Source organism: Pogoniulus pusillus, chromosome 30 (genome assembly GCF_015220805.1).
Source record: "Pogoniulus pusillus isolate bPogPus1 chromosome 30, bPogPus1.pri, whole genome shotgun sequence".
NCBI lineage: Eukaryota > Metazoa > Chordata > Aves > Piciformes > Lybiidae > Pogoniulus > Pogoniulus pusillus.
Window position 1 is genome coordinate 12875642 of NC_087293.1, and position 18717 is coordinate 12894358.

General features: G+C 53.0%; 1 long non-coding RNA gene across 1 annotated transcript; it reads right to left on the reverse strand.

The window, feature by feature from the left end:
- Positions 1 to 391: 391 nt before the first annotated feature.
- Positions 392 to 4027, reverse strand: LOC135188729 (uncharacterized). The gene is made up of 3 exons (XR_010307803.1): positions 4004 to 4027; positions 2495 to 2556; positions 392 to 2251 (listed from the first exon to the last, which is right to left on the reverse strand). It is a non-coding gene; the product is annotated as an uncharacterized LOC135188729 (long non-coding RNA).
- Positions 4028 to 18717: the final 14690 nt, after the last annotated feature.

An 18717-nucleotide genomic window follows, 5' to 3' on the forward strand; every position in this document is an offset into this window, starting at 1 on the left:
TAAGATCATCTAGTCCCTTGTCAGAGGAGGATCACCTAGAGCAGGTCACGCAGGAACCCATCCAGAGCAGGAGACTCCACAACCTCTCTGGGCAGCCTCCTCCAGAGTTTTGTCACACTCAAAGTGGGGAAAGAAAAAAAGAGAAGCGTTTCCTTCTGTTTCTTCTAACACCCAACTGAAGCCTCCCCTGGTGCAGCTTGAGCCCACCCCTACATGGATGATGCATCCCACTTTTAATTGGGGCTGCGGAGGACAAGCAGGCAGCTGCCTACACAGGGCTCTAACCTGGATGTGACACCCAAGCTGGGAGAAAGTTTCTGAGGAGGAAAGATTCTGACTTTCTCCTACAGAAGACACTAAACACTCTCCCAGGATGGGGAAGGGAATAAAATAAAACCCAAACTGAGTCTTGATTGGAAGATTCCTTATTTATTCTGCTGAGTTCCCATCAGTGTCAGCGAGAGGAACGCAGGCAGAGAGCAGCTCCCTGCCCACACAGCCTGGGTGCTGGGCAAACGTCTTGCAAATAGCTCAGTGGCTTTAAATAAATAAATAGCTAATGAGTCAGCCATCGGGGCTGAAAGTCAGGATGGAGGAGGTACCAGCCCGGAGAGCTGCTTAACCACCTCGCTGCTGCTGCCACCAGTGCTCTGGCACAACAGCTCCCTAAGTATGGGTGGCAGCAGCTCTGGGCACTGCCCAGCCTGCAGTGAGGAAAGGGTTAAATCACACACTCATTGCATGGTAGGGGTTGGAAGGGAGCCCTAGAGATCACCGAGTCCAATCTTTGCAGGTTCACTCAAAGGAGGTCGCACAGAAACATATCCAGGTGAGCTTTGGATGTCTGCAGAGATGGAGACTCCACCACCAGAGCTTGCCCAGAGCACCTGGAAGGACAAATCCTGTTTGTCTGCTCCCTGCACTGGGACAGAGTGCCAGGAAGCTGTCGTGCTGGGATGGAAGGCACCAACCTTTTCCTGGAACCAGGAACAGAGCCCTCATTTTAGTCCTGCTGGAAGAGGTCGCCGTGCAGGCGCAGAACGCCCAGGAGAAGGCACAGATGGCATCGCTGAGGTTTATTTTTGCAGCTGTTCCTGCAGGCTGAGCATGGATCATCTGAGCTGGGTGGTGGGATGGTGACAACTGGGGCCACCCCAAAAGCAGTCTGTCGACCCCTATCCTCACTCCCTTGATCTGGTCATCAGTGCCATTGGGGTGTCAGGAGCACCGGTGGGGCGCAGCGGGTCCCAGGGTGCCTGGCACGGGCTGGGGCACAGGGCAGTGGCAGGAGAAGCTGCAGTGCTGGTGCACAGGGTACCATCAGCTCCAGAGGAACCCTCTGAACCCAACTGGGAGTGACTCAAGGGAAGCTTGAACGAAATTCAACTCCCGTTGGTGTGCCAGGGAGCGAGTGGGCGCTGGGAGGTGACAACATCCTGCTCCTTCATTCATCTCTTCAGCTGATGGAGCTGCAAAAGCCCTCCAGTTATGCAGCACACGAGGTCCCCTCTCACCACCCACTCAGCCTATATTGGTACCTGCACATTCCCACCAGGCTGGCTGGGAGAGCAGCCTGAGCTCAGCAAACCCTGTCTCATGGGGAGCTGAGCCCATCTGCCCTGTGCCCAGCTCCAGCAGGTCCTGCTTCATGCTGGCAAGCCCCAGCCCCACTGCCAGCAGTTCAGGCTCTTCCCCAGGGAAATGCTGATGCAATAACAAACTCTTTCACACCCCTCATGTTTGGAAACCTGGCCTCAGAAATCATCTCAGTTGCTTCCCCATCCTCAGTGACCCTACAAGTCTCTCTAATGAGGGTCCACTGGAGGGGGAAGGACAGGAACACTGCCCAGAGGCAGCACAGCAGCTCTCCTCTCCTGCTGCCAGTCCTGAAATCCCCATGGAGGAGGAACTTGAGGGCTCAATAGACAATGAGCCTTGCATTAAAAGCCTTCAGAGAAGCCAGGCTGGGAACCATCAGTGCTTTGCAGTCTCCAAAAGAGCAGGGCACCCCAAAAAATGCCCTGTTCAGTCAAAACAGTTATGAGGAGAAAATCTTCAGGCCACTGCAGTTTTCAGGTATGTAGAGCCATAGAATCAGACAGGGTTGGAAGGGACCAAAAGGATCATCTAGTTCCAGCCCTTCCTCTCTTTCTGCACATCAAAGGTGATCAAGCTGGTGAAGGGTCTGGAAAACAGGACTGGTGAGGAGCAGCTGAGAGAACTGGAAGTGTTTAATCTGCAGAAAAGGAGGCTGAGCAAAGATTCACAGAATTAGTCATGGTTGGAAGGGACCACAAGGAGCAGCCAGTTCCAACCCCCCTGCCATGCCCAGGGACACCCTACCCTAGAGCAGGCTGCACACAGCCTCATCCAGCCTGGCCTTAAACACCTCCAGCCATGGGGCCTCAACCACCTCCCTGGGCAACCCATTCCAGCCTCTCACCACTCTCCTGCTCAACAACTTCCTCCTCTTGTCCAGGCTGACTCTCCCCACCTCCAGCTTTGCTCCATTCCCCCTGTGTCTGCGTGATCCTGTGGGATAAGGTGAAGGTGGAGCTGAAAGAGGCAGAGACAAGGGGAGTGAGACCTGGCAGACAGACCCCTCTTGGCACAGCAGGGCTGCCCACAGGCTGGCAAAGCCCCTTCATGCCTGGGATGGTTGGGTGGGGGAGGCAAGGAAGGGATGGAAAAATCATCACACACATTGCACAGATGGAAAGAGTTTGCAGCCCTCCTCACTTCCTCATCCTCGTGGTGTAAATTACACAGGCAGATGCACAATCTGGGACGTGCTCCAGAGCTGCTCTTCTATTTTTTTTTGCTGTTAATTATTTAAGGAGGATGCTCAGACAGCACCCACTGTGCCATGGCCTGGCATGGGTGCCCGCTGCTGCTTGTGGCAGAGAGCAACGCAGCTCTGCTGGCAAGGGCTGAATGAGGCAGACCAGCACCAGGCTTGCCTGTGACACCCTTTCAGTGCCCAGCTCCACCCCAGCAGACTCAGAGGTGTGATGCCACCATGCCTTTGGTGGGAGGCAGGAGATGGGTCCCACTGTGCCCAGCTGGGAGCGAGCACTGGAGGTGTGCCCGCTGGTGGTGCCAGGGTGGCTGCTCCCTGCTCTCAGATCCAAGCAGCTCCTTGGCTATTGACTCCATTGCCAGGAAGGAGAGGGAGGAGGAGGATGACAACATGTTTCCAGTGCCTGGCTTTGTGCAGATCTCCTGCAGGCAGCCCGTGTGTGCCTGAGAAGGGCTCACTCAGCTCCTCGCTGCTGCTGCTGCTTCCAAACAAAGATCAGGGGAATTTTCCAAGGCATGTTCTCCCCATTTTCCAAGGCATGTTCTCCTCCATCAAACACTGTGCTGCCCTTGGAGCCTGGCCACAGCTCGGACACTCCTCTGGGTTCTCTACCCACAGCCTTGTGCCAAAGATCCCTTGGCTTGAGTGATGCCCTCCTGCCTGCAGGTGTTTGAGGCCAGGATGGATGAGGCCTTGAGCAGCTGAGTCTAGCTGAGAGGTGTCCCTGGGCGTGGTGGGGAGGTTGGAGCAGAGGAGCTCAGAGGTGTCTTGAGGAACCTTTAGGTTTCCCAGCAGTAACAAGCAATTGCTACCTAAATAATGGTTTCCTTTCTCCTCATTTCTAACTACATGAGAATTGCCACAGAGGAAAAACCAGTCCTGGAGCCCTCAACATGAGGCAGACAGTGTGGCCAGCAGGGCAAAGAAGGGGATTCTGCCCCTTGGCTCTGCTCTCCTCACACCCCACCTGAAGTCCTGCCCCACAGCCCTTGCACAACCAGCGGTGCTGGAAAGCCCTTCCTGGGCTAGGCTCTGAAGTGCTTATGCTTAGCCAGAAGCCTGAATTTGAGCAGTTACACTACAAGCCAGCCAAAACAGTGCCATTGTGCTGATCAAGCCTCTAGCTTATCTAACCGGGGGGCCACCAGGCCCCCCGGCCTTTGTTCCACTCCCATTCACCCAGTGCACACCAGGGGGACTCACCAGTGGTGATGGGAGGAGGATCCTCTGCCCAGTCGGGCACAGCTTAGAGCTGCTACCTTCTCTGGGGCTGATTATAAAGGGGAGTGGGCAGGGAGGGCAAAGTGGCCACACCTGGGGTGGGAGGAGACTCCAACAGGACCCAGGTGCTGTGGGTTTGGGGAGAAAGGGGAAATGCAGGGTGGGGTGGGAAAGGGGCAGGTGGTGTTGAAAGGAGGGAGGTGGGGAGGAAAAGAGAAAGATGGAGAGGAAAGGAAGGAGATGGAAAGAAAAGGAGGATGATGGGGGGGCAGGGAAAGAGGAGATGGAGAGGAAAAGAAGGAGATGGAAATGAAAGGATGAAGGGGGAAAATATGAGATGGAGGGGAAAGGAGGGAGATGGTAAGGAAAGGAGGGAGATAGGGGAGAAGTGAGATAAAAAGAAAGAAAAGAAAACTGGCCTGTAGTGCTTGCATTGCCACCAGCATGTTCAAGGCCAACCCTCTGTCATTTCTGCTTGGAGTAGTAACCAGACATCTTCACTGGCTCACTGTGTTGGCTAAAGGAGAGTAAATCAAGTGCCCCATGCAGGCTTGGCTTCAACACCTCCAGGGATGGCAACTCCACCACCTCCCTGAGCAACCCATTCCAATGCCAATCACTCTCTGACAACTTCCTCCTAACAGCCAGCCTAGACCTCCCCTGGCACAACCTGAGACTGTGTCCCCTTGTTCTGTTGCTGGGTGCCTGGCAGAAGAGCCCAACCCCACCTGGCTACAGCCTCCCTTCAGGGAGCTGCAGACAGCAATGAGCTCTGCCCTGAGCCTCCTCTTCTGCAGGCTGCACACCCCCAGCTCCCTCAGCCTCTCCCCACAGGGCTGTGCTCCAGGCCCCTTATCCACTTCATCACCCTTCTCTGGACACCTTCCAGTATCTCAACATCTCTTGAATTCCTGGAAGTTTTAAAGGTCAGGCTGAATGTGGCTCTGAGCAACCTGATCTAGTGTGAGGTGTCCCTGCCCATTGCAGGGAGGTTGGAACAAGCTGATCCTTAAGGTCCCTTCCAGCCCTGACAGTTCTGTGATTCCATAATAAGAAGTTCCTGAATTGGAGGGTTCTGGAGCCCTGGAGCAGGCTGCCCAGAGAGGTGGTGGAGTCTCCATCTCTGGAGACATTCAAAATCCAGCTGGACATGTTCCTATGTGACCATTTCTAGGTAGACCTGGGGGTATTGGACTGGATGTCCTCTAGAGGTCTCTTCCAACCCCTATCATTCTGTGGTTCTGTGATGTCTACACAGTGGCCATCATGTTCAGACCTAGGTAATTTGCAGATTAACCTGAAGGGAAGTTGTGGAGAGGCTGCTGGGCTCTGCTCACAGGGAATTGGAGACAGAACAAGGGGGAATGGCCTCAAGCTGAGGCTGGGGAGGATTAGACTGGACATTAGGGAAACATTTTTCATGGAGAGAGTGGTCAGGGACTGGAATGAGCTGCCCAGGGAGATGGTGTAGTCACCCAGCCTGGATGTGTTTCAGGGTGGTTTGGATGTGGTGCTCAGGTGCTTAGGTTGAAGGTGAATCTTGAGGTTGGAATAGGTGATCCTGAAAGTTGGAGCTGCCCAAGGAGTTGGTGGAGTCACCCACTCTAGGTGTGTTTAAAGGTGGTTTGGATGTGGTACTTAGGTGCTTAGGTTGAAGGTGAACCTTGAGGTTGGACTTGGTGATCCTGAGGGTTGGAGCTGCCCAGGGAGGTGGTGCAGTCACCCACCCTGAATGTGTTTAAAGGTGGTTTGGATGTGGTGCTTAGGTTGAAGGTGAATCTTGAGGTTGGACTAAGTGATCCTGAGGGTTGGAGCTGCCCAGGGAGGTGGTAGAGTCACTCACCCTGGAAGTGTTTAAAGATGGTTTGCTGGTTTTGGTGTGGTTGAAGGTGAATCTTGCTGAGTGGGGTTATAGGTTGGACTTGGTCATGCTGAGGATTGGAGCTGCCCAGGGAGGTGGTGGAGTCACCCACCCTGGAAGTGTTTAAAGGTGGTTTTGGTATGGTTGAAGGTGAATCTTGTAAGGTTCCAGGTTGAACTTGGTGATCCTGAGGGGCTTTTGCCAGCCTGGGTGCTCCTGTGAGTCTGTGATTCTCCTCCTCAGCTCCCTGCCGCTGGCACCTCATGGAAAGCCCAAGCTCTGAGCTGCACCCAGCCTTCAGCACCAGCAAAACCAAACTGTTCCAAAGCAAGGAATAAAACTCTGAGGCATCTGTGTGCTTTATCCTCTAAACAGGAACCGGCCTGCCACCTCAAACTCCATACCAAATCACAAGCAACAGAGCAGAAAACCAAATTATTCTCAGCTGTTACACTGCTTAATTTAATATTTCCAATGAGCTCCTTTTTCCTTCTCTTCAAGAATGAAATGCATATTTGTGCTGTGTCACAAAACATTAGATTTTGTCAAGGCAATTCATTTTTCAATGGTAATTTGTAAGTGCACACCATACCACACACGGGCTGGGGAATTTTATGGCTTCTTTCAGAGGCAAGGAAAAATAAGAAGCACTCAAAGCAGTGATGAGAGCATGGAAAAAGGGGGGGGGGGGGGGGGGGGGGAGAGAAAAAAAAAAAGCCCACCTAATAATAATAGTGAGAAGAGGTAACAATCCCAGACAGAGCATTCATCTCCTTCTGCCATCCCAGCCTCAGTGAGAAAAGGATTCCCAAGGAGTAAACAGGGAGGTTGGGCTTGGGTGCTCCAAGACAAACACCACTGAAGGGCATGGAGCTCTCTGCAGAACTTCAAGCACAGCGTTTAATGGGGCATAAAATGGGCTGAAGAACCTCATCAGCTCAATAATCAAACAAATAAAGCTCAGCCTGCTTTTGGGGTTTGTTACAGCTTGAGAAAGCCTACAGCAGAAAAGGGCTTTGTGTAGGGAGCGGAGAGGCAGAGGATTAGCCCCTCTTGGGCATCAGCAGGGTGCAAGGGTTGTTCTGCTTGGCTGTCCCCAGCTCAGCCAGATGGTGAGGATCCATTCCCATTGCCTGCTGGCCAGGTCTGGCCCAGGGCAGGAGGGGATGGAGAGCTTTTGTTCCTGCAGGAGCCAGAAAATGTGGCTGCAACATCTCCAGATGCACCCAGCCGCAGCCAGCACCACCGTGGTGAGGTGCCAGGATTTCAACAGCAGTTCGTGTGCTCTGCTTTGGCTTTCAGCAGAGCTGGACCTTCATTCTCCTCGCCTCCAGACAGCCTCATGGTGCTGCTGTTCTGCTCCCAAGCCTGAGGCAAGGCTTCCTGCACAGTGCTTTGGGGTACTGAGAGAAGGAGCAAACCAAGGAGCATCACCAGCACTGCACTAGCAGTGCCCACACACTTCCAGAAGCTCTGCAGAAGGGTTCCAGAGGATCACCTCTGCCTCAGCCTCCAGATTCTGGCCCCTTCCAATCCTGCTGATGTCATCTCCTGCAGCAGGACCCTCCCTTGCTCTATCCAGTGCAACACCACACAGCCCAGAGCAGCCTTTCAGGTAAGATCCTGGAGGTAAGATGCACAGCTGCCTTCAAGACAGAGTTTGCCCAGTTCAGGAGAGAACCTGCGTGGCAAAGCAGGGTGATCCTGCAATTAACCCTGTGATCTGAGGCTCGAATTATGTCACCAACAGGGGCAAAAGGGGACTTGATCTACTGTGTTTGTTGTTATGAGCTTGCAGGCAGCCAATTAATTAAACTCACTCCAGGGACTTCCACAAACCAGATGAAGGAGCAGGGAGGGATCCCCCAACTGCCTGATGTGCACTTTAGCCTCCAGCTTCTTCTGCCTTTCCACCTTTCCCTCGAGTACCAGACATGGCCACAGCCACGGGAGGGACATTGGCTGCTGCCTCTGGGACGTGGGCTGCTGCTTCAGGCAATGCTGGCAGCTCTGGTGCCTGGCAGCTGTGACGCTTTGGTGGCAGGATTTGGTGGCCCAAATCCATCTGTCTGGCACCGTTCTGGAGCCTGCTTCTACTTTGTGAGCTTTCAGAAAGCCCATGCAGATCGTGCTGCAGCTTAGGGCCACTCAGCCCTTCTCCAACTGCTGGGAAGGACAATTCCCCTTGCTCCTGGCACTGCCTGCATCCACCACCTGTATCCTGTGTTTGCAGCCCATCTGCGTGCTAATAGCAGGTATCCAGCCTGTCAGGGGCTGACATGTTGTGACACAGGGAGATGTGACAAGTCCTGAGTGATGCCACTAAGCAGGATCCCGCTGCAGCCGTGCCAGGCAGACAGCGGTGTCTGGCAGGCGGTGCTGGGGGCCCTGCTCAGACAAAGAAGGCTCACTGAACACCACCCTGCTCTAGAGGCTTCACTCCAGCTTTGTGCCACCTTCAAAGATCATAGAATCACAGAATGTCAGGGGCTGGAAGGGACCTTGAAAGCTCATCTGGTCCAGCCCCTCCCTGCCAGAGCAGGATCACCTAGAGCAGATCACACTGGGATGCATCACTGCAAACAACTTCTTTCTAACACCCATTTTCAATCTCCCCTCTGCCACTTTCAACTCATTCCTCCTCGTCCTGTCATTGCAAAACCTTGCCAGTAGTCCCTCCCCAGCCTTCCTGTAGGCCCCCTTCAGATCCTGGAAGGCCACTCCAAGGTCTCCTCCAAGTCTTCTCTTCTCCAGGCTGCAGAGCCCCAACTCTTGGTGCCTGTCCTCAGAGCAGAGCTGCTGCAGCCCTCTGAGCATCTTGGTATCCTCCTCTGGACTGGTTCCAACAGTTCCATGTCCTTCTTGTGTTAGGGGCTCCAGAACTGCACAGAGGAGACCAGGTGGGGTGTGAGGAGAGCAGAGCCAAGGGGCAGAATTCCCTCCTTTGCCCTGCTGGCCACGCTGCTCTTGCTGCAGACCAGGACATGGTTACTGTCTGGGCTGCATGTGCACATTGTTGGATCATGTTGAGCTTTTCATCACCCCAGACCCACCCTGTATCCCACAGAAAGCTCACCTCCACTGACCACATAGACCTGCCTAGAGAAGACAGCATCTTTTCAGCCATTACAGGGCAAGACACAGCACAGCTCTGGTTTTAATGTGGTTTTCAAGACAAAGAGGTGGATAAGAGACCGTGTTTTGAGGCCAAAGGCAAAATACAGCCAAGGAGAATGGAATCACCTTCCCATAAGCCTTCTTGCACTGCCAGAAGGTCAGCTGGAGACCTCAGCATCCTGATGCAACACTGGTTGGGTGGCTAAGCAGGTGCACAGACCAGTGTGGCCAGAGGCACTTTTTTAGTGTGCTGGAGATTGCAGCCTGCCCCAGAGAACAGATGGACACTACACCCCCAGCCCTCTCAGGAGCACTGCCTGATGAGGAGAGGCTGAGGGACCTGGGGCTGCTTAGTCTGGAGAAGACTGAGAGAGGATCTAATAAATGTCTATAACTATCTGAGGGCTGGGGGTCAGGAGAGGGGGGACAGGCTCTGCTCACTGCTCCCTGGGATAGGACAAGGAGCAATGGGTGGAAGCTGCAGCACAGGAGGTTCCAGCTCAGCACAAGGGGGAACTTCTTTGCTGTAAGGGTCCCAGAGCCCTGGCACAGGCTGCCCAGAGAGGTTGTGGAGTCTCCTTCTCTGGAGCCTTTCCAGGCCTGTCTGGATGTGTTCCTGTGTTACCTGAGGTAGATTGTATGGTCCTGCTGTAGCAAGGGGGTTGGCCTCAACGATCTCTTTGGGTCCCTTCCAACCCCTGACATCCTGTGAGCCTGTGAGTTCCTGGAGGTCCTCATCTCATCCCAGCAGAACCTGCTCTGCTCTGCCCCTCAGCCTCCAACCACACAGGAGCCTGTTTGCATCCTCACTGCTCCACAAGTGAGCAAGAGAAGAAGATTTATAGCTTATTTTCAGGTTAATCAGTAAAATCTTTCAGGCAACTAACTGCATAACTTCTGTTCAAATAATATGATTGATAATGCTGGGAAGAGTGATTGGGAGCAGCATGGGGAGACACAGGAGATGCTCCCTTAGACTCCCCATCCAGCACTACAGAAGACATATCTGCAGCTTGGTGAGTACCAGCAGAGGTGCCCTGCCCTGTGCCATGGTCCCAGAGGCCACAGCAATGGGTTCTGCTGGTTTTGTCCTCTAACCCAGTTCAAGGCAGGAATCATAGAATCATGGAATCAAGCAGGTTGGAAGAGAGCTCCAAGCTCAGCCAGTCCAACCTAGCATCCAGCCCTAGCCAAGCAACCAGACCATGGCACTAAGTGCCCCAGCCAGGCTTGGCTTCAACACCTCCAGCCACAGTGACTCCACCACCTCGCTGGGCAGCCCATTCCAATGCCAATCACTCTCTCTGACAACAACTTCCTCCTAACATCCAGCCTAGACCTCCCCTGGCACAACTTGAGACTCCATCCCCTTCTTCTGTTGCTGGGTGCCTGGCAGAAGAGCCCAACCCCACCTGGCTACAGCCTCCCTTCAGGCAGTTGTAGCCAGCAATGAGCTCTGCCCTGAGCCTCCTCTGCTGCAGGCTGCACACCCCCAGCTCCCTCAGCCTCTCCTCACAGGGCTGTGCTCCAGGCCCCTCCCCAGCCTTGCTGCCCTTCTCTGGACACCTTCCAGCACCTCAACATCTCTCTTGACTTGAGGAGCCCAGAACTGGACACAGCACTCAAGGAACTCACAGTAGTCAAGGAGGAAATACCCCCAGCAGCACTCAACCTCCAGAGCCACAAGAGCAGGATGGCCCCCATGGACCTGATCAGCATCCTAGCAGCATCTCAGCCTGCCCATGAGGGTGTGAAACCAGACTGCCCTGGAAAACCATCAGAAAACCTCCAACACCATCATTCCTGCACAATGCAAACACTTCACAGGAATCACAGAATGTCAGGAGCTGGAAGGGACCTCCAAAGCTCACCCAGCCCAACCCTCCTGCTAGAGCAGGATGTCCTAGACCAGATCACACAGCAACACATCCAGGTAGGCTTTGAATATCTCCAGAGAGGGAAACTCCACAACCCCCCTGGGCAGCCTGTTCCAGGGTTCTGTCACCCTCACAGGGAAAAAATTCCTCCTCATGTTTAAATGGAACCTCCTCTGCCTCAGCTTCCACCACTGCCCCTTGTGCTGTTGGGCATCACCCAGCAGAGCCTGGCTCCAGCCTCCTGCCACTCACCTTTACACATTGATAACCATTGCTGAGGTCACCTCTCAGTCTCCTCCTCCTCTCCAATCAGCACAGCCCCAGCTCCCTCAGGCTGTCCTCATAAGAGAGATGCTCCATTCCCTTCATCATCCATGCCTGTTCCCTTAAAATGACCAAGGGACAGCCAGTGGAGCCACAGCCATGTTCAACCCTTTCTCCTGTGCCAACTCTTTAAATGACCTGTCATGAGGCTTGAAGTCCAAACTGAACTGATTTCTTTCAGCCAGATCAGTGCTTTGGCCAAATTCCCCATCAGCCCTCCTGGAATTTGCAGCCTTCCCAAGGATTTTCCTGGAAAACCCTTCAGGTTTTATTCCAAGCTCCACCCAAACTTCCACATGCCTCTGCAAATTGACTTTCTGTCCTGACTGTGGATTCCTCCTCACACTTCCAGCACTTGTGGACACAGAGAGTGTGCTGCTTGTAATTAATTACCTTAGTGAATGTAGTGACCTACCCCTGGAAAACCAGAGCTAAATCATCCCTTTAGTGGATTCTTCTCCTCTGGTGAGCTGAGGATGGAGGGAAGGAGGAGGATGTGTGTGCCAGGCACAGCAGCTGCTTTCCCAACACCCTGAGTTGATCCTCAGGACTGCTTCACATCCTTCTCCCCCTAGGACAGACTCCAGGGCTTTGGAGACATATCCTGGGCTCAAGAGTTGTGGCCATGGGATTGGGTTTTCTGCTGCCTTTTATGCCACGTTTAATTGCAGGCTCCTCTTTAAGCACTGCAGGGACAAGAGGGACACTTGGACACTGGCCTCATTGCTGGGGATGCATCACAGCCAGGGGAGACCAGCAGGATTTAATGGAGCAAAGTTGGAGGTGGGGAGGTTCAGAGTGGATGTGGGGAGGAAGTTGTTGAGCATGAGAGTGGGGAGAGGCTGGAATGGGTTGCCCAGGGAGGTGGTTAAGGCCCCATGGCTGGAGGTGTTTGAGGCCAGGCTGGCTGAGGCTGTGTGCAGCCTGCTCTAGGGTAGAGTGTCCCTGGGCATGGCAGGGGGGCCGGAACTGGCTGCTCCTTGTGATGCCTTCCAACTCTGACTGATTCTATGATTCTGTGATGCTCTGATTCTGTGATTCTTGTGGTCTCTTCCAGCCCTGACTGACTGATTCTGTGATTCTATGATTCTGGTGGTCCCTTCCAGCCCTGACTGATTGATTCTATGGTTCTGTGGTTCTTGTGGTCCCTTCCAACCCTGACTGATTCTATGATTCTATGATTCTATGATTCTATGATTCTGGTGGTCCCTTCCAGCCCTGACTGATTGATTCTATGGTTCTGTGGTTCTTGTGGTCCCTTCCAACTCTGACTGATTCTATGATTCTGTGATTCTATGATTCTGTGATTCTGTGATTCTGTGACTCTGTGATTCTGTGATTCTTGTGGTCCCTTCCTGACTGTTTCTATGATTCTAGGATGGTCCCCAGATCGCAGACAGCTCCAGGGGATATCCAAGGCTCTGAAGAAAATTATCTGGGGTTGAAACAGTAATTCCAGACCCCAAACCACCCCCAACATGTAAGCCCAGAAACAGTTCCTGAGCTGGCAGCCAAGTTCTAGGGGAGCAGGGAGGGAGTGGACTCTGATAATCACTGACTCTGTTTATTTGCCTTGCTTAAAAACATAAAGATTTTCTCTCTAGTTCTGGGCAGGGGGAAAGGTTAATGAATTCCTTCAGAGCAAGGAGATCTTCAGACCTCTCAGTGGAAACGAGGTCAGAAATCAATGCTGGAGGTGGAGCAGAGAGGCCAGGTTGGAAAATAATGAAAAGGAGGGGAGGTGGAGGTGGGGGGAGAGGGGGAGGGGAAAAAAAATAATGCATAAATAAAGAGGTTGAGGAGGGAGATGGGGGGGAGGGAGTGGGGTGATGAAGACTAAACCAGAGAAGCTAACCAAAGGGCAGGGTGACACACTGGCTCAGCTCCCCCACAAAGACTATTGAATGATTGGCTATAATTTGGGCTATCGAACCCAAATTAGGGCCTCCAGACTCCAAAGTGCTGCATTGTGTCGAGAGTCCATCAGGGGTCAAACGCTCCTTTGGTTTGCTCGTTCCCGGCTCTGATACCAGAGCTGTCATTAGCAGGCAGCCTGCTCCCTCCCCCCCCCCCCCCCCCCCCCCCCCCCAAAACAAAGCTGCATTACAAAGGCAGAGCACATCAATGGTGCTAATTAATTGGATTAATGGAAGGGCAGCACAAATTAGGTCTGGCTTGGATAATTTCAATGAAAACTGAATACCAATCCCCCAAAGTCACTGGAATATGGATGAGGCAAATTGAGTTAAAATAGAGGAGACTGCTGCATTCATTAGCCCGCCCACCCCTCCGAAGTAGTTGTTTAATATGCAAGCTATTAATATGCAAATCAGCACAAATGGGGAGGGGGTAATGGGGGGAGGAAGGGTAAAAAGTGGGGGGTTTGGGTGGGTTGGGTTTTTTTTCCAGTCGTCCCAGCACAGGCAGCTGCCTGACATGCAAGAGCTGAGCCTCGCTGCGCTGGCAGAGGATGGGCTCACCAGGAGCCACCAGCAGCCTCAAGGCACAATTTCACCCCTAACCCAGCAAGGCTACTCCAGCTCAGTCCCAAACATCAGGGAATGGGATGCACACACACACCTCCTCCTAGAAAAATCACTTCTTAACTAAAATAATCATAGAATCATAGAATCAAGCAGGTTGGAAGTGACCTCCAAGCTCAGCCAGCCCAACCTAGCACCCAGCCCCAGACAATCAACCAGACCATGGCACTAAGTGCCGCAGCCAGACTTGGCTTCAACACCTCCAGGCACGGCCACTCCACCACCTCCCTGGGCAGCCCATTCCAATGCCAATCACTCTCTCTGCCAGGAACTTCCTTCTAACATCCAGCCTAGACCTGCCCTGGAACAACTTGAGACTGTGTCCCCTTCTTCTATTGCTGCTTGCCTGGTAGACAAGCCCACCAGCAACAGAACAAGGGGACAGAATATTCCAATCCCCTCAGCATCTTTGTAGCCCTATGCTGTAATCTCTCTGCAAGTCCCTGTCTCTCTTGAACCCCAGAACTAGACCCAGTATTCCAAATGTTGACTCACTAGGGCAGAGCAGAGTTGGGAGGACAACCTTCCTGTGTGCCCAGGTAGCCAAGAGAGCCAATGGCATCCTGGTCTGTGTCAGGAACAGTGTGGTCAGTAGGATGAGGGAGGTTATTCTGCCCTGTGCTCAGCACTGCTCAGGCCACATCTTGAGTGCTGTGTCCAGTTCTGGGCTCCTCAAGTCAAGAGAGATGTTGAGGTGCTGGAAGGTGTCCAGAGAAGGGCAGCAAGGCTGGGGAGGGGCCTGGAGCACAGCCCTGTGAGGAGAGGCTGAAGGAGCTGGGGGTGTGCAGCCTGCAGAAGAGGAGGCTCAGGGCAGAGCTCATTGCTGGCTACAACTGCCTGAAGGGAGGCTGTAGCCAGGTGGGGTTGGGCTCTGCTGCCAGGCACCCAGCAACAGAAGAAGGGGACACAGGCTCAAGTTGTGCCAGGGGAGGTCTAGGCTGGATGTGAGGAGGAAGTTGTTGGCAGAGAGAGTGATTGGCATTGGAATGGGTTGCCCAGGGAGGTGGTGGAGTCGCTGTCTCTGGAGGTGTTGTAGCCAAGCCTGGCTGGGGCACTTAGTGCCATGGTCTGGTTGACTGGACAGGGCTGGGTGCTAGATTGGACTGGCTGATCCTGGAGGTCTCTTCCAACCTGCTTGATTCTATGAAAGGTCTATGAAGGAGCTGGAGGCACCCAACCTTTCCTAAATAGGAAAGAGGACAACCAACCTTTCCTAAAGAAGGCTAGATCAGCTTCTGGGACAGAGCCAACCCAGAGCAGGACAGTTATTTCCTCAGCAGTTCCATTTGGTTTGTTTTTCCTGTGCATAAAGGGATGTTGCTGCTGTCCCTCCAAGAGCTGGCAGAGCCTCCCTGCCACTTGTCACCCTGTAACAGCTTCCTGGATTAATGATTCTGCAAAGGGCTAATTCTTAAGAGGGCAATGTCTTCTGCAGGCTGGTATTGATCTTTGTCAGCTTCCCCTTGAAAGAAAGAAAATATTGGCTTATTTACAAAAGGTAGCTTTTTGCTCCTGGCAAGTCAGCCTCAAGATTCACAGCTGCTCAGAAATTGGAAAGGCTGAGGGTGGCTCCTGGAGTGTCAAAATCAAAGCCCTCCAAGTTCACAAGCCCAGCAGAGCAGGGAAAGGGATGGGGTGGTGGAGGGTGGGCAGGGGTTCTAGCACTGAATGATGAGGAGAGGACCCTGAGGGGTAGAACAGATCCAGGAACAGGGAGAGGAGCTGGGGAGAGACCCAACTGAAAGGTTCCACTTCACCTCTGGATAGTGCCTGAGCAGGGAAGGAAAACCTCCATTTCCAGCCACAGGCATTAAACAGATGGTTTAGAAGAGCTTTTGTGTGCTTATGCATATCAAAAGGTTCAAAATGAGAAATGGTCTGGATCCTTGAGAAATCATCTCAGCAAACCCTAGGCAGGTACCTGCTGGTGCACAGGAAGGCTCCTGGATATCTTCTTTGGAGCATAGTCCCCTGTGAAAGGGAAATGTTCCCACCAACAGCTGTCCCTGTCCCTTCAGAAGCAGCCTTCAACCAGCTCTGGGCACTGATGAGTAGTGTTGGATTTGGTCTTTTTTCCCTAAGAGATGCCCACAACCCACCAAGAAGCAAAGGAACTGCCCATAGAGTTGCTGCACCCTCTCTGCCTTCATGAAATCTTTAAACATCTCTTCATGAGTAACTCAGCACTGAGCAAAGTGAAACCAGAATAGCCCAGGTGACTCCACCACCTCCCCGGGCAGCCCATTCCAATGCCAATCTCTCTTTCCATGAAGAACTTCTTTGTAGCATCCAGCCTAAACCTGTCATGGTACAGCTTGAGGCTGTGTCCTCTTGTTCTCTCAGTGGGTGCCTGGGAGCTGTGGATAGCAAAGAGGTGTCCCCTCAACTTCCTCCCCTCCAGATCAAACAATCCAAGTTCACTCATGTTTGTGGTCCATGTGGTCACAATTGTGGTCCATGACTGTGCTCAGGGCATTGTGAGTGTCCCAAGAGCAGCAGAGCTTATGTTCCCTACATCCAGCTCTGCTCTTGGGTCAGCCAGTTCTGCAGTGCCCTTGCTCTGCATCCCCTGCTTAGCACCAAACAATCCAAGTTCCCTCATGCTTGTGGTCCATGTGGTCACAATCATGGTCCATGACTGTGCTCAGGGCATCATGAGTGTCCCAGGAGCGGCAGAGCTCACATTCCCCACACCCAGCTCTGCTCTTGGGTCAGCCAGTTCTGCAGTGCCCTTTCTCTGCATCCCCTGCTTAGCACCAAACAATCCAAGTTCCCTCATGTTTGTGGTCATGACCATGGTCCATGACTGTGCTCACAGCATCGTGAGTGTCCCAGGGGCGGCAGAGCTCACGTTCCCCACACCCAGCTCCGCTCTCAGGTCAGCCAGTTCTGCAGTGCCCTTGCTCTGCATCCCCTGCTTAGCACCGTGCCAAACAAACAATCTTCCACACTCAAACAAAACAAAACCAAAAAAAATCAACCCTAAAAGCTCTTCCACCCACTAACTCCTGCTGTGCAGAAGGTGCCAAATCAGATTACAGCGCACAGTTGCCACATTATCCTGTCTCGACTTCACTAACGCTCATTAAGCTTCTAAAATCCTTTTTATGGTGTTTATAACACCTCCAGAGGAGTTTACTGTGTAAATATTATTCTACCATTAAATCCTGCAACAAGGCAACCGTCAACAAGTGGAATTTGTAATGGGCCTGCCGAGAGGGCTCGGCTCGCGGGCTGCGGCGCCTGTGAAGTGGGGCCAACGAAAGCAGCCAAGAACACAGCACGGAGTGATAAAGCACTTCATTTTGATGCTTTAAATCTCCTACCACTTGGGTCTGCTTAATGTAACAGGCCCACTGAGACATTAGATTTGGGCCTGGAGTCAAATAAGCTACAGGGAGCCACTTACTGAGAGCAGCCTTCCGCACCGCAGCAGCGTTAGCGCTTTAACCCAGCTAATCCGGCACCGAGATGCCCTGGGCTAGGGCTTGCCAGGCTGCCAAAGGGATGGATCTGGGTGGCTCTTTGGCTGTCCTCATGCCACTGCCACCCCCCCCCCCCACCCCATGCAAGGAGGTGCCATGGGGATGAGGGAGAGCATCTCCCTGGAGGTGTTCAAGGCGTTGAGCAACCTGGTCTAGCAAAAAGCGTTCCTGCCCATGGCAACAGGGGGACTGGATGGTTCAGAGTCACAGATTGCATTGGGCTGGAAGGGACCTTCCAGGGTTCATCTTGCCCAACTGCCCTGCAGTCATCAGGGACATCTCCAACTCGAGCAGGCTGCCCAGGACCACATCAAGTCTGATCTTGAATGTCTTCAGGAATAGGGCCCCAACCCCTCCCCTGAGCAACCTGTTCCAGTGTTCCACCACTTCCTTCCAATGTACAACTTAAATTTCCCCTGCTCCAGCTCCAAAGCATTGCCCCTTGTCCTGTCACCATAGGACCTTGTGAACAGTCCCTACTCAGCCTTCCTGTCAGTTCCCTTCAGATATTGAAATGCAGCTCCAAGGTCTCCCTGGAGAGTCTTTAAGATCCCTTCCCACCCAAACTATTCCAGGATTCTATGATCTCAGGGAGGATGCTGCTGCCATAGAGGCAGGGCTGCTCCAAGTAGGACACCCAGCAGCTCTTCTAGCTAGGAGCAGCTGGAGTATCAAATCTCTTCTCCTAGCTCTTCTCCCTCCTCCCTCATAGCCCATCTGGGAACAAAAGAAATGCAAAAAGGATGAGGTGCTCTGAAAAAAAGAATCAAAAGCTGAAGGGGGAATCTGAGATGGCCTAGAATTGTGCCAGGGGAGGGTTAGGTTGGAGGTGAGGAAAAAATGGAACAGGCTGCTCAGAGTGGTGGTGGAGTCCCCATCCCTGGAGGTATTCAAGAAATGTGTGGCCATGGCCCTCTGGGACATGGCTTAATGGCCTTGGTGGTGTTGGGTTGATGATTTGGCCCAATGATCTTAGAGGGCTTTTCCAAGTGAAAAATTGACTTGATTCTATAAGGAGGCTTCTTGAACATCCTGGATGCTGGGATTGGAATATCAGGATGTCTGAACCGTACTGTGGCAGGCACCCACTGACACCAGTTCCATGCCATCACACTGCAGCAGGCACTCACCACTCATCACTTCCATGCCACCACACTTCTATATGGCCACCCACCACCTACCAGTTTCATGCCACCACAATGAGGTGGGACCCACCACCTACCAGTTCCATGCCACCACAATGAGGTGGGACCCACCACCTACTAGTTCCATGCCACCACAATGAGGTGGGACCCACCACCTACTACTTCCATGCCACCACAATGAGGTGAGACCCACCACCTACCAGTTCCATGCCACCACACTGAGGTGAGACCCACCACCTACCAGTTCCATGCCACCACAATGAGGTGAGACCCACCACCTACCAGTTCCATGCCACCACACTGAGGTGGGACCCACCACCTACTACTTCCATGCCACCACAATG